The sequence below is a fragment of the Pseudochaenichthys georgianus genome, chromosome 17 (assembly GCF_902827115.2).
Source record: "Pseudochaenichthys georgianus chromosome 17, fPseGeo1.2, whole genome shotgun sequence".
Taxonomy (NCBI): Eukaryota; Metazoa; Chordata; class Actinopteri; order Perciformes; family Channichthyidae; genus Pseudochaenichthys; species Pseudochaenichthys georgianus.
Genome location: NC_047519.1, coordinates 38,048,271 through 38,073,742, shown reverse-complemented (window position 1 = coordinate 38,073,742; position 25,472 = coordinate 38,048,271). Strand labels below are relative to the sequence as shown.

Sequence of the window (25,472 nt, the reverse complement as noted above, 5' to 3'; positions counted from 1 at the left end):
CTCTCTGCTGGGAGTATCCGCAGCCTGCTATCTTTACAATGCTCAGGAAACACAGACGACATCTAAAGGCCCGTTGTGGGGTACTTGTACGTGATGACCTATAACTCATGTTGGGAGTGGGCTCAACAAGTACAAAGTGAACTTGTAAATCCACTAACGCCTCCACAGCGCTGACACACCAATCTTCCTTCACCCACTCTCTGTGTTAATGCCACCTCACAGAGCCATATGAAGCACCATTCAGGCCCTGCATTACACTGGATCATAACTTTGTGGCTAGCACCTAAACACATAACATAAAATGGCCTCCATTAGACCTTTAGCCATGCATGTGAAATCTGTGGACCTCTTCACTAAGAATGCATGTTGTTCTTGCTGCCTGGGCCTTTCCTGTAATGCGAGAGCACTTATTACTTCCTGTAGGAACGCTTCACAGCCTCTCCCTGGTGAGCCTGCGCCACTCATCACCGATGTGGAAACATCTGAAGGTACTAATGGTGTGAGATGAGGGGGCATTAGGCTGCGGCCACACGAGGACGAAAACGGCTAAACGCATAGGATTAACGCAATCGCAAACAAGCTTCCGTCCACACACAATAGTTATCCGGATAGTGTCTGCCCACACGAGACCGCTCCGTTTAGCTCCAACCGCTGGAGAAGCTGCAGTACATATGCCGAGCCTGTACGTGGCGCTGTAACTTCCTCCACAAAAGCAGCGAAGAAGCATGGTTGTCATGGTTGCCCTTCTCCTAGTCAGAGTCTAACCACCTTCTACACTCTTTTATCCTGGCTTCATTGCCCAGGCATCCACAGGAACCAGCACACTGCAGGGCCTGCATGGTAAAGCCAATATGCGACCCGCTCTATCGAAATCAGTCGGAAGTCGCAACGGCTCATTTCAAAATAAACGTGGATTTGCGTAAAAAACTATTTTTTCGGGGTTTGGGTGTTTTGTTTGATTTTAAACAAAGTCTTTCAGAATATGAAACTTTTACTTCCAAACTCACACGATAAATACATTCTTTACGCTTGTAAAAGGAAGATGACAGGCAATCTGCCCTTCCGCCGCGCCGCCCCCCTCCCTCCGGCTGACATTATGAATGTAAGCGTATAGTAATCATAGATAACACGGCAGGGTCCGTTACAGTTTGTTTTCATCTGATTTAAAATAAACAAAGTCTTGGCTTTCAGAATATTAAACTTGTTTCGGCAAATTCAGATGAGAAATACAACTTTGAAGCTTCGGCATAATTACAAGCGGAGAGCGGAGTAACTTGACGCCACAGCAGGCACAACAACAGCCGGTGTTTCTCCTGAGGGTTTTCCCCGGGAAACAAACGCAATATACACAAACGCAAAATTACACACACACACACACACACACACACACACACACACACACACACACACACACACACACACACACACACACACACACACACACACACACACACACACACACACACACACACACACACACGTATACACACACACACGTATACACACACACACACTCGCGAGCTTCCCCCAGACCAGTAATCCAAACGAAAATATCTTCCCTCCGTAGTATTTTGATCATTCGCGAATAACCAATCAGATCGATGGATTCCAGAGAAGAGGACACTTTGAAGGCCTTTTTCTCAAAGTGAGGACTCGGTGACAGTCATTATATAATGTGACATATTTCGCTTAATATTTGGAGAACAACAACAATCCTGATCTCATTAGAAAGCTATGAATCTCCTCTTGTGTCTTCGGGTGTTAAGCTCCGTGATCGCTTTTCAGGACTGAACCCACAATACAAACACGGACAGAAAAACAGGAGTTTGTAGCAAAAGGTTTATTCTTGTATCGTGACAGGGGATATTAACTGAGTAATATAGTCCAGGAAAGGGGATTCAAAAACTAGGGAATGGAGATCCTCAGCCGAGGCTCCGGAGTGAGCTGGGGATATCGCCAGGCAGATGAGAGGTGGCTTGAGCCTGAGTCTGTACGCTCCCGAGAGCGAGTAGGTTGGAGTAAGGGTTAGTGTTTGTCCTACCAGACAGGAGTGTGGCGAGCAGGGGTTTCAGAGCGAGGGGAGCGAGCAGGCTGGAGCGGGTAGCGTGGAGAGCGGATGAATCCGACGAGGAAGTGGCTGGACGTGGCTAGCGGAGGAGGTGATGATGGGTTTCAGTGTAATCTTGACGACGAACTGGTGGAGACTGGATGAGGAGACCGGGTTAATAAGCAGGTGTGGATGAGTAGATGATCAGGATGAATGAGAAGCAGCTGCGGAGATGAATTGGCAGGAACCAGAAGTAGGTCAACCACGCCCAGCCCGGGAGACAAACACAGACAGACAGACAACAAACAAAAAGGGAAGCAGAAGGAATGGAGTACTGCAAATCCTTACAGTACCCCCCCCTCAACGGGAGCCTCCTGGCGACCACCAGGCCTGTCAGGATGGGCCCTGTGGAATTCCCTGACCATGACTGGGTCCATGATTCGAGAACGAGGAACCCAACAACGTTCCTCCAAGTTGTAGCCCTCCCAGTCCACCAAGTATTGTAGACCCCTACCCCGGCGTCTAACATCCAGGAGACGCCGCACGGAGTAGGCTGGATGGTTATCGATGACACGGGGGGGAGGAGGGGGAACGGCCGGAGGGCACAGGTCGCTGGTGAGAGCTGGCTTGATTTGAGAGACATGGAAAGTGGGATGGATTCTCATATTTCTGGGGAGCCTTAAACGGACAGCAGAGGGATTGATGAGTCGCACAATGGGGAAGGGACCAATAAACCGAGGGGACAGTTTCTTGGACTCAGTGAGGAGGGGGATGTTCTTGGAGGACAACCATACCGATTGTCCAAGGGCGTAAGGGGGAGCAACATGTCGACGGCGGTTGGCTGACTGTTGACTCCTGGCGGATGCTTGGAGGAGAGCCAAGCGGGTGTCCCTCCAGATCTTACGGCAACGTTGGACATGTTGCTGGACAGAAGGAACAGCCAACTCACTCTCCTCTTCGGGGAACAGGGGTGGCTGGTATCCCAGAGAGGCTTCAAAGGGTGAGAGTCCCGTGGCAGATGAGGTGAGGGAATTATGTGAGTACTCCACCCACGGTAGGTGGGAGCTCCAGGTCCTCTGATTACTGTTAGCCACACCGCGGAGAGCAGACTCCAGGTCCTGATTTGCCCTCTCAGTTTGGCCGTTGGACTGGGGATGAAAGCCAGATGTTAGACTAACTGAAGCTCCAAGAGACTGACAAAAAGCCTTCCAAACCTGAGATGTGAATTGTGGACCCCGGTCGGAGACAATGTCAGCTGGGATACCGTGTAGACGGAAAACATGCTGTGTTAGATGTTTGGAGGTCTCCAGGGCTGAAGGGAGCTTGGGTAGAGCAACAAAGTGTGCACACTTGGAGAAACGATCTACGACTGTTAGAATGGTTGTGTTCCCTTGAGAGGGAGGCAGACCGGTGACAAAGTCCAGGGCTATATGTGACCAGGGTCGACTAGGGATTGGAAGGGGTTGGAGCAGCCCAGCGGGTTTCTGATGGGAGGCCTTGTTCCTAGCACAGGTTGTGCAAGCTGACACAAACTCCTTTGTGTCTCTGTCGACTGTAGGCCACCAGAAGTGTCTTCGGAGGAGAGAAAGTGTTCGATTGGCACCGGGGTGATTCGAGAAACGGGAACTGTGGACCCACTGCAGGACTTGGGAACGAACAGAGTCGGGAACAAACTGACGGTTAGGCGGCCCGCTTCCTGGGTCGGGTTGTTCCAAAAGGGCCTCTTGAATGGAATTACTAATCTCCCAGGTGATGGCTCCCACAACACAACTCAGGGGGAGTATTGAGTCAACAGAGGTTACTGGACTCACAGACGAGAACGATCTGGACAGAGCATCGGGCTTGGTATTCTTGGAACCAGGGCGATAGGTGAGGGAGAAGTTGAAGCGGCCGAAGAAGAGAGCCCACCTAGCTTGTCGGGAGTTCAGCCGCTTGGCTGACTGGATGTATTCCAAATTTTTATGGTCTGTCCAAACCAGAAATGGCTGCTCACTGCCCTCAAGCCAGTGTCTCCACTCCTCCAAAGCCATCTTCACTGCCAGCAGTTCCTTGTTGCCCACATCATAGTTTCTCTCCGCAGGGGAGAGACGGCGAGAGAAAAACGCACACGGGTGAAGCCTGTTGTTTGGCCCTGCTGTCTGAGACAGGACAGCGCCGACTCCGATGTCTGATGCGTCAACCTCAACAACAAATTGTTTGCTAGAGTCCGGCTGGATGAGGATGGGGGCCGAAGTGAACAGAGACTTGAGTCTGAGAAAGGCCTCGTTAGCCTCCGAGGTCCAGGAGAACCTGACCTTGATGGAAGTGAGACTGGAGAGTGGAGCTGCGATCCTGCTGAAGTCTTTAATGAACCGGCGATAAAAATTGGCGAAACCCAGGAACCTCTGCAATTCCTTCCGCGTCGTGGGGACTGGCCACTCGGAGACAGCAAGAATCTTTCCAGGATCCGCCTCCAGCCTGCCTTGTCTGATGATAAATCCAAGGAAGCTGACACGTTCCTGGTTAAACTCACACTTCTCAGCCTTGACGTACAGCTTGTTCTCTAGCAGTCTCTGTAGAACCTGGCTGACGTGATTCTGGTGTTCCTCCAGGCTCTTGGAAAAGATCAAGATATCGTCAATGTAAACGAAAACAAACCGGTTGAGGAAATCCCGCAAAACATCATTCACCAGGGACTGAAAAACTGCTGGGGCATTAGAGAGTCCGAAGGGCATGACAAGGTACTCAAAGTGGCCAAGGGGAGTGTTAAAGGCGGTCTTCCATTCATCACCTTGGCGGATCCGAACCAAGTGGTAAGCGTTTCTGAGATCCAGCTTTGAGAAGATGGTGGCACCTTGGAGAGGCTCAAAAGCAGAGTTAATCAGGGGAAGTGGGTACTTGTTTTTCACAGTGATGTTATTCAATCCCCGGAAGTCAATACAGGGACGTAGTGATTTATCCTTCCTTTCCACGAAGAAAAACCCCGCACCCAGAGGGGAGGAAGAAGGACGGATTATTCCAGAAGCCAGAGAATCACCGATATATTTCTCCATGGCCTCTCTCTCAGGCCGGGACAGATTATAGAGCTTGCTTGTTGGTAACTGCGCTCCAGGAAGCAAATTGACGGGGCAGTCATATGGACGGTGAGGAGGGAGAGAAAGAGCCTTATCCTTGCAGAAAACTTCCCCCAGCTTGTGGTAAACCTCAGGTACGCCAGATAAATCCACATCAGAAGAATCACAAGGAGCAGACACTGGCTTAGCAGGAAATGGAGGTACAGCTGATTGCAAACAGTTAAGGTGACACTTCTGATTCCAAGCAATTATCCTTCCTCCAGCCCAATCAATATGAGGGTTGTGAGCGCGAAGCCAAGGGTAACCAAGAACCAACGGGGTAGATGGAGCGGAAATGACCTTTAGTTGGATCTGTTCTCTGTGATTCCCCGAAATAAACAGAGTTACCGGTAAGGTCTGCTGGGTCACCCTAGAGATGCGTTGGCCATTTAAGGCACTTGGTGGACGCTGTCCTCGCTCCGCACGACGTTCCCTTAGCCGGCTGTCGAGACGAGAAACCAAATCAATCAGGGATTGAAGGTCTGCTGGCACATCTCGAGCGGCCAGCTCGTCCTTCAGTTGCTCCTTTAATCCTTTAACGAACACTGCCCTTAGAGCCGCCTCGTCCCATCGGGCTTCTGCCGCCAGTGTACGAAACTCAATGGAGTAATCTGCTACGGTCCGGTTCCCCTGCTGTATCCTAAGCAGACGATTGTCAGCCGAGCCAGAATAGTCAGTGTGATCAAAAACTAAAGACAGTTGTTCAGAAAAAACTCCAAAAGAAAGGCTGTCATAATCCACTGATGAACTTAGTGCCTCAGCCCAAATTAAGGCTTTACCACGAAGCAAACTCAACACATAGTTTATCTTGGTAACATCAGAAGAAAAAGACTGGGGGCGCTGGCGAAACACCTTGCTGCACTGAAAGATAAATCCCCTGCATTTCTCCACTTCACCATGAAACGGCTCAGGGTCGGTGATGGGTAAATCCCGGCATGGAGTGGGTACTGGAGGGGGATTAGAGGGGGCAGGAGTTATAGCTGCTGTCGTCAGGTTGGAGATCTGAGCAGCCAGGTTGGAGATGTGCAGAGCCATGGATTGGTTACTTTCCACCAATGCACGGATTAACTGTTCATGTTGACCCAACAGATTGCCTTGATGAGACAGGGCGTGCTGGACAGTGGAAGAGTCCGGTCCGGTGTTTGTGTGGTTCATTTCTCGACCAGTTCGTTCTGTTAAGCTCCGTGATCGCTTTTCAGGACTGAACCCACAATACAAACACGGACAGAAAAACAGGAGTTTGTAGCAAAAGGTTTATTCTTGTATCGTGACAGGGGATATTAACTGAGTAATATAGTCCAGGAAAGGGGATTCAAAAACTAGGGAATGGAGATCCTCAGCCGAGGCTCCGGAGTGAGCTGGGGATATCGCCAGGCAGATGAGAGGTGGCTTGAGCCTGAGTCTGTACGCTCCCGAGAGCGAGTAGGTTGGAGTAAGGGTTAGTGTTTGTCCTACCAGACAGGAGTGTGGCGAGCAGGGGTTTCAGAGCGAGGGGAGCGAGCAGGCTGGAGCGGGTAGCGTGGAGAGCGGATGAATCCGACGAGGAAGTGGCTGGACGTGGCTAGCGGAGGAGGTGATGATGGGTTTCAGTGTAATCTTGACGACGAACTGGTGGAGACTGGATGAGGAGACCGGGTTAATAAGCAGGTGTGGATGAGTAGATGATCAGGATGAATGAGAAGCAGCTGCGGAGATGAATTGGCAGGAACCAGAAGTAGGTCAACCACGCCCAGCCCGGGAGACAAACACAGACAGACAGACAACAAACAAAAAGGGAAGCAGAAGGAATGGAGTACTGCAAATCCTTACATCGGGTCAATGCGACTGATTTCGATAGAGCAGGTCACATATGCCACCACTTCGATTCAATCAATCAATCATTTCAATGTCATTTATACAGCCCAACATCACAAACCACTAATGTCTCTAAGAGCGCTTAACAATCTGTAACACATTGATTGAATCCCAGTAGAGACACAACGATTCTTATCAAAACACAAACGCACGTTGGCAATTGTTTCGCACAAAATCACCAATAACAAAACACTTAAATAAAACAACCTTATTACTTTAAACTAAATACAAATTCACAAAGTTAAAAATGAACATGCTGCTCTTTGGTCATGTTTGTATTTAAGATATGTTTGTTATTGTCTATGTACAGTATGTTGCGCTGTACGATGAAATGTGTACGCTCAGCTCTCCACACCTAAATATGAAAAAAATATACAAACAGCATACAAATATTCTCAGCATAAAAGTGCATGATAAAACAGAAATTAAATAGGATGTTTAATAATCAGTTAGAAGTCACAAGAGTCACCAAAACACACACCGCAGAATATTTAATATGTGCTGAAAGAGTAACTTTCTGAAGGACCACGTTCAGAGGTGGATTTGTGTTACAGTGCCCAGTGATTGAAGCCGTGCCCCCTCAGTGCATGTGGTCGTGTTTAACTAAGTGAACTTACCATGAGGGTAACTTGGTGGTCTTTGTGTTTGGCTAGATCTATCAAGTTGAGGCCGTTGAACAACACGTTTTCAAGGCAGCCATGAAAACCCCTCTGAGAGACGACTGGTTTCTGAGAGCCGAGGCTCTGGACTGCCCCCACACTCAGCTGGATGAAGACACAGAGAGACAGAGATATTCAGAGGGTTGCAAGCACAATAAAGAAGAAAATACAAAACCTACATATGTCTGGCTCTAAAATGAGCATTTAGGGCTTGGATACTTGAGTGTCCCGATTGCATCAAGGTGTGGATGCATGTTCTCCTGTGTGCTCCCCCACCTGCTGGATGCGCCAGTGGCTGAACTCTGCGGGGATCTGAATCCTCTCCGTGTGTTTGTCCACAGTGAGGTTGAGGTGAGAGCTGCGCCGCTCCACCGCTAAATGATGCCAGTGCCGATCGTCCAGCAGGCTGCCGAGGGAGGAGAGACGCCGGGGCTCAGAGGAAGAAGTCCTGCCTGCAAGAGAAGAGGTGAGGTGGAGAGAGGCTGTAGAAAATTGAGATTTTAGAAACTTAGAATAAAGTAGTTTTTTTACATTGTCTGACAATATGTCAAAATAATATATATAGAAATGTTTATTGATTGGGATAAACCCCTTGAGATGCACCATCTCGTTTTCAAGGGGGTCCCGACAACAGCAACAACTTACAGACATACATAAACAAAAAGACAAAATGCAAAATATGACACACAAGAATAACTTAGCACCAGGCCAATAACATATTATTTACTTTGATGAATAGTGTAGTTTCCCCTGTATACAGCATATGTTATGTTTGTATGTATTTTTTTTTACATTTCACTTAAGCATTTTGTTTTACATAAATAATTTAAAATTAATAATGAAGAAAGAATTCACACAAAAAATATGAAGAATAACTAATAAATGTAAAAGAAAATAGAAGGAGATAGAACAACACACCACACCCAACGACCCTTTTTTTAAACCTACGCACACATATTTAAATGTATTTTATATTTTTCATGCACATTTATACTTTAACATATTTAATAAATATATGTATCAATTTGTAATAATTTCTATTTATTAAAAAACTGACACAAACAATGTTCCCGTGGGATGAATAATATAATCAGATTCTGAGCAGCGTCGTAGAATCTGAGAACCAAAGCGAGATATGTCATAATGCAGAATATGAGAAACTGCAGCGGAAACATGGCGAGACATCGTTAATGATTCATGAGCAACGTCCAAATTGATGGATTCATTTCTGCATCCCGTGCAGTACTGTGGGAGAAACACTGCTTCTGATGAAGAGCTGAATACAGTCACCATGACAATGCATTTGATCATCTTTAGGAGACTTCAAAGAGAGAAACAGAGACACTTTAATGATGATGGATATTTTCTGATATTGCAGTCCATTTTATGAGAGGTGTATTTGTCTGCAGCTTATATGAAGAACACGAATTCATCTATAGTGAAGAAGAGAAGACATCACAGTGAAATCAATATGAGAATAGCAACACTTTAAAACAAATAAGATGCTGTTGGATGTACAAGGAGAGGATCTTACGGTTGTTTCTTTGAACATTTGATTTCATGACTGGAAAGACGACGGTGGAATAAATAGGAGAAGTCCATGAATTAACGTTAATATACAGAGATCAAATGTGACTTTGTCTTTGTCGCTCTCTCTTTATTTTCCTCCATGTGGCTTATCTTTACTTCTTGGATGAAGTAACACGGTCAACAGGGATTACAAATACATTTACTCAGTGAGTCCTTGAGTGAGATGTTTATATGAATGGTGATGTGGGTCAGCAGAAACCAATAGGTGACTTCCTGATGGGAGCCTCAACGTGCCAGGAAAATATTAAAAAGCGACTGGTCACCGTAAAGGAAACATTAAGTCGGATGGCAACACAGAAGGGGGTCATTAATATCATGGAGATAATATGTTATTATTAGCTTATTAGATAAGATAAGGGGCCGGACATCTCTAAGCGGTAGACCAATCACAACAGAGCCGGCCAGATAACCAATCAGAGCAGACTGGGCTCTGGTTTCAGACAGAGGGTGAAAAGAGGTGCTGCAGCACAGGAAGTATGAGAACAATAAAGAGCTTTTTGAACATTGAAGCAAGGAGACAATGAGACACTACATACTGATATACACCTGAACATCAGCAGGAGAGGACTCTTTAAAGTAGAGACACTACATACTGATATACACCTGAACATCAGCAGGAGAGGACTCTTTAAAGTAGAGACACTACATACTGATATACACCTGAACATCAGCAGGAGAGGACTCTTTAAAGTAGAGACACTACATACTGATATACACCTGAACATCAGCAGGAGAGGACTCTTTAAAGTAGAGACACTACATACTGATATACACCTGAACATCAGCAGGAGAGGACTATTTAAAGTAGAGACACTACATACTGATATACACCTGAACATCAGCAGGAGAGGACTCTTTAAAGTAGAGACACTACATACTGATATACACCTGAAGATCAGCAGGAGAGGACTCTTTAAAGTAGAGACTCTACATACTGATATACACCTGAACATCAGCAGGAGAGGACTCTTTAAAGTAGAGACACTACACACTGATATACACCTGAACATCAGCAGGAGAGGACTCTTTAAAGTAGAGACACTACATACTGATATACACCTGCACATCAGCAGGAGAGGACTCTTTAAAGTAGAGACACTACATACTGATATACACCTGAACATCAGCAGGAGAGGACTCTTTAAAGTAGAGACACTACATACTGATATACACCTGAACATCAGCAGGAGAGGACTCTTTAAAGTAGAGACACTACATACTGATATACACCTGAACATCAGCAGGAGAGGACTCTTCAAAGTAGAGACACTACATACTGATATACACCTGGACATCAGCAGGAGAGGACTCTTTAAAGTAGAGACACTACATACTGATATACACCTGAACATCAGCAGGAGAGGACTCTTTAAAGTAGAGACACTACATACTGATATACACCTGGACATCAGCAGGAGAGGACTCTTTAAAGTAGAGACTCTACATACTGATATACACCTGAACATTAGCAGGAGAGGACTCTTTAAAGTAGAGACACTACATACTGCTATACACCTGAACATCAGCAGGAGAGGACTCTTTAAAGTAGAGACACTACATACTGATATACACCTGAACATCAGCAGGAGAGGACTCTTTAAAGTAGAGACACTACATACTGATACACACCTGAACATCAGCAGGAGAGGACTCTTTAAAGTAGAGACACTACATACTGATATGAACCTGAACATCAGCAGGAGAGGACTCTTTAAAGTAGAGACACTACATACTGATATACACCTGAACATCAGCAGGAGAGGACTCTTTAAAGTAGAGACACTACATACTGATATACACCTGAACATCAGCAGGAGAGGACTCTTTAAAGTAGAGACACTACATACTGATATACACCTGAACATCAGCAGGAGAGGACTCTTTAAAGTAGAGACACTACATACTGATATACACCTGAACACCAGCAGGAGAGGACTCTTTAAAGTAGAGACACTACATACTGATATGAACCTGAACATCAGCAGGAGAGGACTCTTTAAAGTAGAGACACTACATACTGATATACACCTGAACATCAGCAGGAGAGGACTCTTTAAAGTAGAGACACTACATACTGATATACACCTGAACATCAGCAGGAGAGGACTCTTTAAAGTAGAGACACTACATACTGATATACACCTGAACATCAGCAGGAGAGGACTCTTTAAAGTAGAGACACTACATACTGATATACACCTGAACATCAGCAGGAGAGGACTCTTTAAAGTAGAGACACTACATACTGATATACACCTGAACATCAGCAGGAGAGGACTCTTTAAAGTAGAGACACTACATACTGATATACACCTGAACATCAGCAGGAGAGGACTCTTTAAAGTAGAGACACTACATACTGATATACACCTGAACATCAGCAGGAGAGGACTCTTTAAAGTAGAGACACTACATACTGATATACACCTGAACATCAGCAGGAGAGGACTCTTTAAAGTAGAGACACTACATACTGATATACACCTGAACATCAGCAGGAGAGGACTCTTTAAAGTAGAGACACTACATACTGATATACACCTGAACATGAGCAGGAGAGGACTCTTTAAAGTAGAGACACTACATACTGATATACACCTGAACATCAGCAGGAGAGGACTCTTTAAAGTAGAGACACTACATACTGATATACACCTGAACATCAGCAGGAGAGGACTCTTTAAAGTAGAGACACTACATACTGATATACACCTGAACATCAGCAGGAGAGGACTCTTTAAAGTAGAGACACTACATACTGATATGAACCTGAACATCAGCAGGAGAGGACTCTTTAAAGTAGAGACACTACATACTGATATACACCTGAACATCAGCAGGAGAGGACTCTTTAAAGTAGAGACACTACATACTGATATACACCTGAACATCAGCAGGAGAGGACTCTTTAAAGTAGAGACACTACATACTGATATACACCTGAACATCAGCAGGAGAGGACTCTTTAAAGTAGAGACACTACATACTGATATACACCTGAACATCAGCAGGAGAGGACTCTTAAAGTAGAGACACTACATACTGATATACACCTGAACATCAGCAGGAGAGGACTCTTTAAAGTAGAGACACTACATACTGATATACACCTGAACATCAGCAGGAGAGGACTCTTTAAAGTAGAGACACTACATACTGATATACACCTGAACATCAGCAGGAGAGGACTCTTTAAAGTAGAGACACTACATACTGATATACACCTGAACATCAGCAGGAGAGGACTCTTTAAAGTAGAGACACTACATACTGATATACACCTGAACATCAGCAGGAGAGGACTCTTTAAAGTAGAGACACTACATACTGATATACACCTGAACATCAGCAGGAGAGGACTCTTTAAAGTAGAGACACTACACACTGATATACACCTGAACATGAGGGCCCCTCTAAAGATGGATAAAAGAAAGATAAGTATGTATGTATAAAAAAACACAGGGCTGAAAGTTCGACAGAGGAAAAGACAAATATAATGATGCAGGGGTAACAGAAGGTTTTGGGAGTTGTAAAATGCAAAAGAAAGAGGGTGAAGAAGGCAAAGAAAAAGGAAAGGAGTGAGTGAGGGAGGTAGAGAGAGAATGAGGGGAGGGGATGGATGGATAAAGTATTTCAGCAGCCAGATGGGGTTCCTGATGAGAGGTGAGCCATATGGTGATGATTCAGCAAGGCGGCCTCTAGTTTAACCACACACACACACACACACACACACACACACACACACACACACACACACACACACACACACACACACACACACACACACACACACACACACACACACACACACACACACACACACACACACACACACACACACACACACACACACACACACACACACACACACACACACACACCTCCCTCTGTACAGTCTGTAAGCCATGCATCAAGTCCTACAGAGTCCGGCCCTAACACATGCTACAGTGAACGGATCCCATCCATCACGGCTGCAACTAGACAGAGACGCAGCAGCGGAGCGAGAGCCGAGGTTTAAACCAATCAGGCGGCAGCGTGCGTGTCGCCCATCTCACCCAATCGGAAGTTATCTCAGAGGGGTTTATATTGTCCTCCACCTTATAGAGAAGTTCTCCACCAGTACGCCCGCAGAGAGGCCCACAGAGAGGCCCGCAGAGGACATGACAAGACACTACATCTCTTCGTGCTGATCAAGTTGTTTCAGCCATGTTTCAATTGTTACCAACGATGTCAACAATATACTGCAAGCTTCTGAAGCCTACCACTTCTCTTGTTTGCCATGTCCGTATATCTCCCAATATTTCTGCAGATAAACCCGGTATTCATAGAGATTGTTGTGTTATTCTCCAATGTACAAGACATCGAGCGTTCGAGGCCGTGGCTCCTATAATATGGAACGCTGTGCCCGCTCACCCACGGTCCGCTGACTCTGTAGACGCTTTTAAATAGGGCAGGCGTTTGGGTAACTTGTGTGCTTTTATTCTATTGTATTCTATGTTTGTATTCTGTTTTGATTGTGTGTTGTGTTTTTCACAATGCATTGTGTTTTTAGCACTTCTTAACGCGTGGCTTGTGTGGTCATTTCATCTTTTATGATTCGTATGATGTTTTAATGCTTTGTCAAGCACTTTGTGACTGTCTGGGAAAAGCGCTTTATAAATAAATGTTACTTACTCACTACTTACATAATATATGTCAGTATTGCTCGGTAGTGTAGATATCTGTATATTGTGTGAGGTACCTTGTCTGAGCAGCAGCTGCAGCTTTCCTCTCTCTAACTCCAGGCTGAGTCCTCTCCCTCTCTCTCCCTCCGCATGCAGCAGCGTCCCAGAATTCCTCAGGGTTTTAAACTTCAGAGAGACGACCTCTCTGGACGTCGGCCTCGGGTCGGGGGTCAACCTGAACACCAGACTGCTGCTGCCGTCCAAACCCACCACATCAGAGGCTGGAAGACACAAAGAGAGACAGAGGCAGTCAGAGCTTTGAGTCATATCAGTACTTCATATTGTGCTGTCTCACAGTAGGGAAGCATTCAAGTCAATACTAACTTGGGGTCCTTTGACCAAACCACATCTGGATGAATGGTTAACTTTTCTCTAAAAACTAAATTAGACTGTAACTATTTTTTTTTTTTACATGTAGCTATAAGATATCGTTTTTTTAAGATGTTAGTGTTTTTATTTATTGATGAGAAAATCTCCACGCTAAAAAACCCCCAGAAAAATAGACAGACCCTTCTCGAACGAAATCGTCTCAATGTTTCTGGAGCGGGATGAAGAGGAGTAAATCACTAAGGTAAATCACTAAGGGTTTAATTTGTGTGAGATATACTTACCTCACATGTTTTCAGAAAGGCAAATTAGGACTTTTACGTAAATTACGATTATGTATCTAATTTGCAACAACAATTATGTTTTAAAGGAAATCGCCTGATACCAGGCCAATTGTGTTGTGTTGCAACAGACTTTGCAGATATTGTGTTTTGCAGTCAATGTTTAATTTGCAAATGCAAATCACACTCCAAACAGAATCCATTAAACTGCTGTTAACACCATATGGTTTCAGGTTTTCAGGAGAAAAGTGTGAAACATGATGTTGTCAATGTTTAAACAGGAAATAATTAAAACATGAATTAGGGACAATAGTTGGCATGAAGCCTAATTATCTCTTGCTGCATGAATGCTGAAAAACATGCCAATATAAGACAAAATAAGGCACTATAAGCTATTATTAAGTATTGAAATGATAAGGTAGATGATCATTATGTATTAAAGCAGGGTGAACAGTCAAAGTCTCACACATACATAAATCTCCCAGAGACCCTCGCTTCAACATTAAACGGTATTTTGGTAATTTTACAAATTAATTCCTGCAATATTCCTGCTGCAGAACAGGTAAGGTGTGCATTTCTAACAATAAAGAAGAGAAGTCTTACTGTAAGGACACCCGTAGGTCTCCAGCCGGAGTCCGATCCTCCCGCTGGGGTTCCAGGCCAGAGGGAGGAGGCGGAGGAAGCGAGCGACGGCCGGCTGCTGCAGCTTGTACTGAACCACACTGTCTGCATTACTGTTACCTGGGAAGGACTGGAAACACACACAGAGAACTGTTTATCCGTCTGGGATTTATAAGAAAGTGGGAGATTAATTGATTGGACACATTTCACCTAAATTACTTGGCAAATTGGCACAAACATTAAACTGAAAGGTTACTACACTTTGTCCATCACGTTGACCCGTTGATCAGTGTGTACGGCCCTCGCTGAGCACAGGCCTGCGACCTTGGCTGCTGTGCTCTCAGTGTGTTGCCTCCCTGTTCCTGCCTGTTGGCGTCAGCTCATAGAGGTGTTATATCTTGTTATGCAGCATGTTGATTCTTCTCTCAGAACCAGCTGAATGCATGGGTCTGGGGTAGAGATCTTCAGAAATGGTTTGGTATCTTCTGTGTCAACTCGTGGTACGTCTTGTGAATTCTCCGGCCGAAGCTCCAAATAAACCATCAGTGTTTGCCATCAAGGTTCCTGCTCTCCTCGTGTCTCTCTGAGTCTCCATTGCTTCAGAAGTTTCCAGTACAGATTAAACAAACCAGATGCAACTGTTGAACTAAGCAGTATGTCAAACTATTCCTGTGACTCTTCCTATTTATTTTTAAATAACACTCAACATGCTATAAAAAGCATCTGGCACAACATCCTGTTAGCTTCTGTTATCTCCCCTGCACACCAGACACCACTTCAATTCACCCATGTGTCTTTATTGTCACTTGCCTCTCAAACACATGTGCATAACAGCACCGCAGCATGTGCATAAAAGTATCAGAGTTCCGACAGTTTCCCCTCGTTGGTTTCAGTGCGTGGCTGTGCTCCAGGCTGCGTGGTCCCAGCCAGGAAAGTGCCGCTCGGCTGCCGCTCCGCTCGGCTGCCGCTTCGCTCCATGTCCTTCAACAGCTGCTTAAGTGTTTTGGCAACAGGTCCGCGCTGTCAGCAGAGCTCTTTCATTGCTCATCCATTATTAATGAAGAGTCAAAGGCTCCTGGTGATGTGATTATCTGCTCAGGATGGACTGATCCCTGCAGACCGGCCTGCTGTAAATACACTGTGGTCGTGCTGGGAAATAAGCTGTAATGACGGTGGTTTATTTTCACTCACATATTATGATACTGAACCTGCAGTCCTGTGTGTGCTCATACAAGAGTTTAACAGTAAGATGGCAAAGTCTCACACTTTGACAAAAATAATTCCGATGACACCTGTTAATATATTTTGTCTTTAATTGTGTTCAAATCACCTTTAACTATTGGATCTGTGCAGTAGACAGGTATTGATCAGCAGCTCCAAACAGCAGGAATTACGGCTGGCCTGACACAAGTTTTCCCCTTTTCTGCTTCTTAAGATGTATTCATTATTCAAACTGGCATTTTCTCTATAATCTGTACCCTGTGTCCTTTTGTAGTCAATTTCCTGTTGTTTGTCTTACCCTGGCTGATACTTCACTAAATCGACTGTTTTAATTTGTAAGGTAAAATTGTAAATGTAAATTGTAAATCTGTAACCCTGTAAGGTGTCCTTGGGTGTTTTGAAAGGCGCCCCCCAAAATAAATGTATTATTATTATTATTATTATTATTATTATTCATTAAAATAAAGACGGATTTGGAATGATTTGGTGTACAAAACACACATTTAACATGCTCTCCTCGAAGCCACCAGACTCCATTGAAAGAAACAGTCATTTTATGTTGCTAATTATTGGAAAACTCCTAAAGTTTAGTTTTCCACAGTTCCAACAATCTAGTTTTAAAGATATGACATTTTTTGCTAGTGATACCCAGCCTGAGAAGGCTACAAGGTCCTCACTGGTGGGCAAGGCCCCCCAGTCTTTGTCTCATTCCTCTAAAAAAGGTCCAATCTTCTTCTCTGTGTCGATTTGAGGAAACAATGAACCATTCAAAAAAGTCTGAACTTGACGATCCGTTAAAATTAGTAAAAAATCAACTCTTTGACTTCCGACTTTATCACATCACTCCAGACATTTATATTTGATATTTATTTTTCTGCTGTAGTTTGCTATTTTCTACAACACCATTAACACAATCATTAAATAGACAAACAAAGCCTTTGACTATGTGGCGTATTAGTAGAAGCACAACAGTCAGTGAAAATTAACAATTCAACAAAATCTACAATCAGTCAGAATCAGACAGAATGACCCACTTCTGAATGAAAATGAACCATTGTTATATGCTGTGCCCCACTATTGTTAAATACATGCACAATGTCTCCTTGAGGAAACGGCGCCCTTTGCACTCACCCCGATGCTGTCCTCCTGTCTGTACTGCTTCCAGTTGTTTCCCGTGTCGCTGAACACCAGCAGGTACGACGTCAGCCAATCAGAGCTGCCGTAGCGTCCCTGCGTTGCCACGGCGCTGATCGTGGTCCGCTCTCCGAGGTCGACCTCTAGCCACTGATAGCCGTCTGAGGAGAGAGGAGACCACCCTCCAGCTCCTAAAGGGGGAGAGGTTGATACATCACATGTCAGTCCTGTTCTGAAGTCTTTACTCTGGCTTCCTGTCTGTCAAATAAATGATTTCAAAATACTGTTGCTGGTCTACAAAGCTTTGAATGGTTAAGGCCCAAAATACATTTCTGATCTAAATTATGAACCATGATCTCTCAGGTCTTCAGGTCCGCTTTCTGTCCCCAGAGTCACAACTAAACATGGTTCAGTTATTATGCTCCAAACATCTGGAACAAACTCCCAGAAACCTGCAGGTCCGCTGCAACTCTCACTACTTTTAAATCCAGGCTGAACACTTTTCTTTTTGCCGCTGCTTTTAATTGAACTATTCACATCTCACACTGCCCTGTAACTGTTATTCATGTACCTGCGTTATTCAACTCTCATTATCTTTGTTTCTTAATGTTTATAATGTGTTTCCGCTGCACTATTTCTTTATGCTCTTAAGGTCTTTCATTTTTGTAAAGCACTTTGAATTGCCTTGTGTTGAAAGGTGCTATATAAATAAACTTGCCTTACTGTATGTGCATTAGGGATGAATTGCTTGCCCTTCACGTGTTACCTTACCACATTTGTTGTGGAATAAAACCCATTTGTGTGCCATAATCGAGCATAGAGTATTTCACTTCCTGTATGGTGCTGAAACCAACCCGGTATCACGGCAAGACGTGAACATGTGACGATTTACCATGCTGGGAGACGTGAAGATGTCACGATTTCGTCCCTTCAAACGTGACAGTTACACGGTATTGTTAACCCATGTTAACCAGTGGAGAAATAACCGGAAATACCAACCAAATGCTACTCCGACGTAATGATTTATTTTTTAATAGTCACACTCTACTCGATTTTCTTGTTGCCCCAGCTGGTCGACACCTCTTTTAGCAGAAACAAAGGCTACATTAATGTATTAAATCGATGTTAATCCATGTGTGTGAATGTGGAATTAACGGACGTTGTGCGATTGAGTTGCCAGGCAACAGCTTCGGTTCATGTTAATTTACAAACTCTTCAACTACAACCGTAGTTATATTTAAAAACATGTTAGAAGGCCTCACGAAATACTTTAATGCAAATTAAAATGTAAATGTGAAGGAATGTGTGTATAACAAAATACATCGGTCATCAACGAAACCGGAAACAGATGTCGGCAAGATCCTCAGCTCGATGATTGGATGGTTTAGCCGCAATGCATGCTGGGATGTGGTGTTTATGTGATGTGAAATCTGAAAACGTTTTTTAAAAATACAATAATAATTTATTCCGAGTGTGCTTGCTTTTCTCTTTGAAAGTCATCACATAACGGCATTGTAATACACGGTTCGGCTGCATTACATATTACATATCTGCCGTAGTTCTCTATTTATAGAGCCCTGATGAGAAGACTTCCAGACAAACAGGAGAACTGCCGCCAAAACTGAAGATGTGACGTGGATCATAAATATATAAGCAATTAAACAACATCTTACATTTCTTTTCACACAATACGTCTCCTTGCAGTATCAACACTAATTCGGCTGACTTTTATATTTGATCCAATTGGTAGATAGGCTGTATTTACACCATAACGGTGCACAGCTGATAGAAAGGGACACCTGGTGGTTAAAGCACGTTATTGAATTGTCTTATTTTATTATTAGAAATTAATAAGAGGATGTGCAAAACAGACAAACTAATAAGGCTTAATTTAAACATTAAAGAGTACTTTAGGTTAAGGTCTTCTTTTGAATAAGAAAAAAGCTTTAAGAAGAATATGGAGGGATGAAACCCTCTTGAAACCGCAGGTTCTTCCTTCCTGCAGCGGTCAGTACAACCAGCACTGCCCCTAGTAGACCCTCCTACACACACCACAACACAGACTATAACACCCCTTGCTGCTAAATACAAACCAACTTTGTGCTATATGTGCTATATGTGCAATATATATATGCCATTAATAACTGTGTCATTTATACCTGGCCACTAAATCAATATATATATATATATATATATATGCCGTTTTGTTTTTTATCTGTATTTTTGAAAATTATGTAACTTTTTATCTTTTTTTTAGCATAATTTGTTTATTATATTATAACTTAGTACTTTTTTAACGCATGTAAGATATGCAACACTAAGCTGTCTGTGGCTCTTTCCTGCTGTAACGCTGCACATTTCCCCTCTGTGGAACTAATAAAGGTATTCTGATTCTTTAATGGTCACACATGCAGAGCACACAGCACACACAGTGACATTTGTATCTAAAGATAAATATTAAGCCTGACAAAGTACTTAACGTCTAATATATTGCTTTCCTGCAATGTTAACTATGTTTCAGCACGTATTTGTTTATTATTTGTTTATTATTAAACTGATATTATACATATGTATTATACTCTTATAAGATGTATGTAGAAAGTATAAGAAATGTGCAGAATGACAGTTTAATGGTGGAGTACACACACATATTGATAGATGTCTTGTAATGCACTGTTGAGGAACCTGCGACCCAAGTTCTTCATTCATTGCATACAGTAGTTGTGTATAATATGATATGTCAATAAACCTTAGCTTAGAACATCTTGAAAGGGATGTGCAAACTAGTCATTATATACAGTCTTTAATGAACTATTCGTAGAGAATAACGATTAATGAATATACTTTATAGGGATCCTATTAATATATAATAATAAAATAATAACGTGCTTTAACCACTAGGTGTCCCTTTCTATCAGCTGTGCACCGTTATGGTGTAAATACAGCCTATCTACCAATTGGATCAAATATAAAAGTCAGCCGAATTAGTGTTGATACTGCAAGGAGACGTATTGTGTGAAAAGAAAGTAAGATGTTGTTTAATTGCTTATATATTATGATCCACGTCACATCTTCAGTTTTGGCGGCAGTTTCTCCTGTTTGTCCATAAGTCTTCTCATCAGGGCTCTATAAATAGAGAAACTACGGCAGATATGTAATATTAATGCAGCCGGAACAATGTATTACAATGCCGTTATGTGATGACTTTCAAAGAGAAAAAGCAAGCACACTCGGAATAAAGTATTATTGTATTTTTAAAAAACGTTTTTCAGATTTCACATCACATAAACACCAATCCCAGCATGCATTGCGGCTAAACCATCCAATCATCGAGACTGAGGATCTTGCCTACGTCTGTTTCCGGTTTAGTTTATGACCGATGTATTTGTTATACACACATTCCTTCACATTTACATTTGAATTTGCATTAAAGTATTTTGTGAGGCCTTCTAACATGTTTTTAAATATAACTACGGTTGTAGTTGAAGAGTTTGTAAATTAACATGAACCGAAGCTGTTGCCTGGCAACTCAATCGCACAACGTCACGTCACTCATTCACACACACGGATTAACATCGATTTAATACATTAATGTAGACTTTGTTTCTGCTAAAAGAGGTGTCGACCAGCTGGGGCAACAAGAAAATCGGCGTAATAGAGTGTGACTATTACAAAATAAATCATTACGTCGGGGTAGCATTTGGTTGGTATTTCCGGTTATTTCTCCACTGGTTAACATGGGTTAACAATACCGTGTAACTGTCACGTTTGAAATCGTGACATCTTCACGTCTCCCAGCATGGTAAATCGTCACATGTTCACGTCTTGCCGTGATACCGGGTTGGATATATGTGGATGTCTGTATATAAAGCAACTCTAATTTATTCTGACAAGTTTGGATAAAATTATATTTACTTAAAAAATGAAGCAGTAGAGGTGTCAAATTGGAATGTTTGAGTCTAAAATAACACATTTAATAACAATGTTCAGATGAGGTGGGAGAAGTACTTAGATCTTATACTTAAGTTAAAGTACAAGTAAAACATCGTAGGAATAAAAAGTCCTGCATTCAAAATGTTCCTCAAGTGAAAGTAGAAAAGTATTCTCATCAAAATATAGTGAAAGTAGCGACAGTAAAAGTAGTCATTGTGCAGATTGGTCCATTTCAGAATAATATATATATATGTTTTATAATGATTGATCATGAAAGTGTTCTCAAAGCTGGTGAAGGAGCAGCTAGTCTGAATGGCTTTGTAGACTGCAGGGTAGCTGGTGGATTTACTCCAGGTGGAACTAAAGTCTGATTCAACACTTGGTTAGATTTACCATCATTCATCCAGATCTGTAAAGTAACCAAAGGGATTAAATACATGTAGTGGAGGAGAAGTACACCATTTACTTCTGAACTGTAGGGGAGTAGATGAAGAAAGTAGCATAATATTAAATTACTCAAGTAAAGTACTAATAACTCAAAATCATACTTAAGCACACTGTACTTACTTAGCCTATACTTTACACCACTGTACATTTGGAACCCCGAATTTACCAGGACCACGTAAAGGCAACACAATATTCGTGTGGCAAGATTTATTTCTCGAGGAGAGAGAGAGAGCGAGCGAGAGAGAGAGAGAGAGAGAGAGAGAGAGAGAGAGAGAGAGAGAGATGCGTAGGCGTGCCATCCGGCTGCTGTAATATCCGACAGCAGTGAACGCGTCTCAGTGTCGGTGTATCTGAACCATGATCTGAACGCTGCTGATCTGCGCTGCTCCTTCTTCCTCTTCTTCTCCATCTTCTTCTTCTCTGCTATTCCCCGTCTTCACACTCCCCAGGCCTTACGGGGACTGACAGAGCCCGCACACACACACCCAGAGGAGGGATTACACTCAGACCCGAGTCGGTCCCGGACCTCCATCGGCAAACATCAGCGGGTACGGGCCTGTTTATGAGATTTCGTGCATCACCTGTCTTTATTACAGGAGCTCCATCCTCACAGGGGCAGATGGAAGGAGACGCCAGCTGGCCTGGGGTCTGCTATACTGCTCTTCTAGGGAGATGATGGAGGGTAAAGTCACCATATGTTGACTTTCTTAATCTGTATTAGGTCAATTCATTGGTAAATGATGTCAAACTGGTGTAATTGATTCGAAAATAGATAGATTGTTCTACCTGATTCTGCTGTTACGAGAGGCGTTTTGATTATTTACATCACTGCAGCTGTGTGTGTGTGTGTGTGTGTGTGTGTGTGTGTGTGTGGTGTGTGTGTGTGTGTGTGTGTGTGTGTGTGTGTGTGTGTGTGTGTGTGTGTGTGTGTGTGTGTTGTGTGTGTGTGGTGTGTGTGTGTGTGTGTGTGTGTGTGTGTGTGTGCGTGTGTGTGACAGGCATAGGTGCGTAAGGAGGGTGTGTGTGCGTCTATATGTAGCGTGTGTTGTCTGCGGAATCCCCTGTGTACAAGCCCAGCCTTTAAAAACACAATAGCACTTTGTGAGGAAGAGGAGGACATGTTACAGATGTTGCGTGGATCCTGATTTCCCCTTTCCCATTGCAGCCTGTTCTGGCCCAATAGGACCAGGTTACTACATCATGTGTTAACAGAGCAGAATAAGTGCATCCACAGCATGGCCCTGCAATCCGCTGCAATCCGCACACACAGCAATAATACAAGAGGCCATGATTAATCATCTGAAGCAGGAATCTAGCATTTCTGTCGCATTAACACTTGAATGCAATATGTCCAGGCTGCTTCTGGATGCTTCTATGATGCTTAAAGGATGTGGTGGGATGGTCAGGGGAGATGAGCTCAAAATGGCTCACGACACCAACAGTAGTTGATGGTATTCATGAATCAACAGTATAATAGTTTGCTGAGTAATGATTATATGCATAGGGAGAGGGTAGTTTTAGACACATTGCTTTGGATATGATGCTGTTTCGGTGAGAAGAGCTGCATGTAATGTCATTTACCTCTGAATTCATGGATATGATGGACGTTATTCATTCATAATCAGTGCAGAGATGAGCTATGTGGATGTCTGTCTAAGGCAGCTGTTAACCTGAAGAGATTTATTCTGACAAGTTTGGAGAAAATTATATTTACTTAAAAAATAAGCAGAGTTGTCTAAGGTTAATGTTTGGGCCTAAAATAACACGTTTAATACTGTACACTGAAACTATGACTTTAATTCAATATTATGTCAACAGATGACACTAATATCATGTTGAATCTAATATGTGTTCCTTCAACTAACCTTATACAATTATGATTATGATGCATTGAATTAAAATCAACGTTTCAGTTAACCGGTGGAACACATGTTGGATTTGGACCAAATGCAAGCAGTTTTAATGTTTGAGCCTAAAATAACACGTATAATTACAAATGCTGGATTGAAGAGCCTTTGTACATTTTGAAAGAATGACAAATCATCCCTTTACAAAGTAGAGTTGTTTTATTTCACAATAACCCGTCTATGTTTCATTGTAGCCCGGCTAATGTCAGCTGTAGTGACCGTTAGATAGATATGCTGTTTAACTGAAAGTACCGACACAGCTTGAGGTCCAATAAACACATGCATGCATCCCTTCCTTACAAAACATTTGTAATGGATATGTTTGATTTTTAAAATGCGACATTTTTTTATTCCATAGATTGCTAGCTCGCAATCTTCTTTATATCCTCAGAAACAACTATCTATTTGATAGTAAAGGACATAGTGGCAATATTAAGGAGTTTCAGCAATACCTAAGGGATCATTTCAACGTACTTCTGCTGATGTCTCTGTCTTTTAACCTCCTTCTCTGCCTTATTCCTCCTTAGCAACGGCCATTGTTTTGCTTAGCAGCAGTGTGCTATCGAGTATTAACAACCTTTGAAATGTCCAAGTTGACCAATCAGAGTCGAGTATTCAACTAAGCTGTGTAATAAATAGTGTTAACAGTAACATCAAAGTAGAAGTAGTTAGATAGCAGTAGTGTATTGTGGTATTACTTTAGTACCATAAACATCAGTGAAAGGGACAGTGGTGCTAGGACTTGTAGCCGTTAACTAGCTGCTAATAAATAAACGAACACTACTCGTAGTATAAACAGCGGCAGAATAGACCCAGGGTCAATCTTATTCACAGTATCATTGAAAGAAAGCTCTTTTTAGAAGGTCTTGAACAAGAAACTCAAAAAAAGCAATAGGATGCTGTTTGATTAAAAGAAAAACTTGAGCTACAAGCGTACTGTATGACCGCTGTGAATACTATCTTAACATGTAGCCTTAACATGTAGCCTACATACAAAATAACTAACTGCCCGACATGGAAATATATGAATGTTTGTTAGACAAATATATCATATTCACAGTGTCCAAACAAGAGCACTTCAAACAAGAAATGTGTGTGTAGGCGTGTCTGTGTGTGTGTGTGTGTGTGTGTGTGTCAGGGTTGCCAACTTCGGGGACCTGGCTGGAGTGAGATTTTGATATCATGGGTTTAATTACACATATGCGCACAAAATGACTGCTATCGTGTCAGCAGCGGGACCTTAGCATATATACAGGATATATATACAATATATACAAATACACAATATTGGACACAGACTATAAAGGGCACACAGTTTCATTCACTAATGAAAGTCAAACACATGTTTGTTTCCACTGTTAATTAATTGACTTATTTAAATTGTCCTCTCTTGAGAAGACAAATAAATAAATCTATTACTACACGACATATTTAAAAAAATTAATGCCATTTTAGTTTTGTGTTACTTTGTTCTGAAAGCTGAACCTGCTGCTCCTCACAGAGAGAAGAGGGAAGAGGCTGTGAGTTACTTTACATTGTGGATAAGGGAGGATAGCCCCCATTGTCCTGTGTGTCAACATGAAAGACAGCCCACACATCACATCAAACCGTGGGGTCTTATTTCATTACGTGTTT

The 25,472-nt window shown here is 42.9% G+C and overlaps 1 pseudogene; it reads right to left on the bottom strand.

Moving 5' to 3' along the window:
- LOC117462446 (contactin-associated protein-like 4) overlaps window positions 1-25,472 on the bottom strand; it is a 119,285-nt pseudogene that overhangs the window by 60,251 nt on the left and 33,562 nt on the right.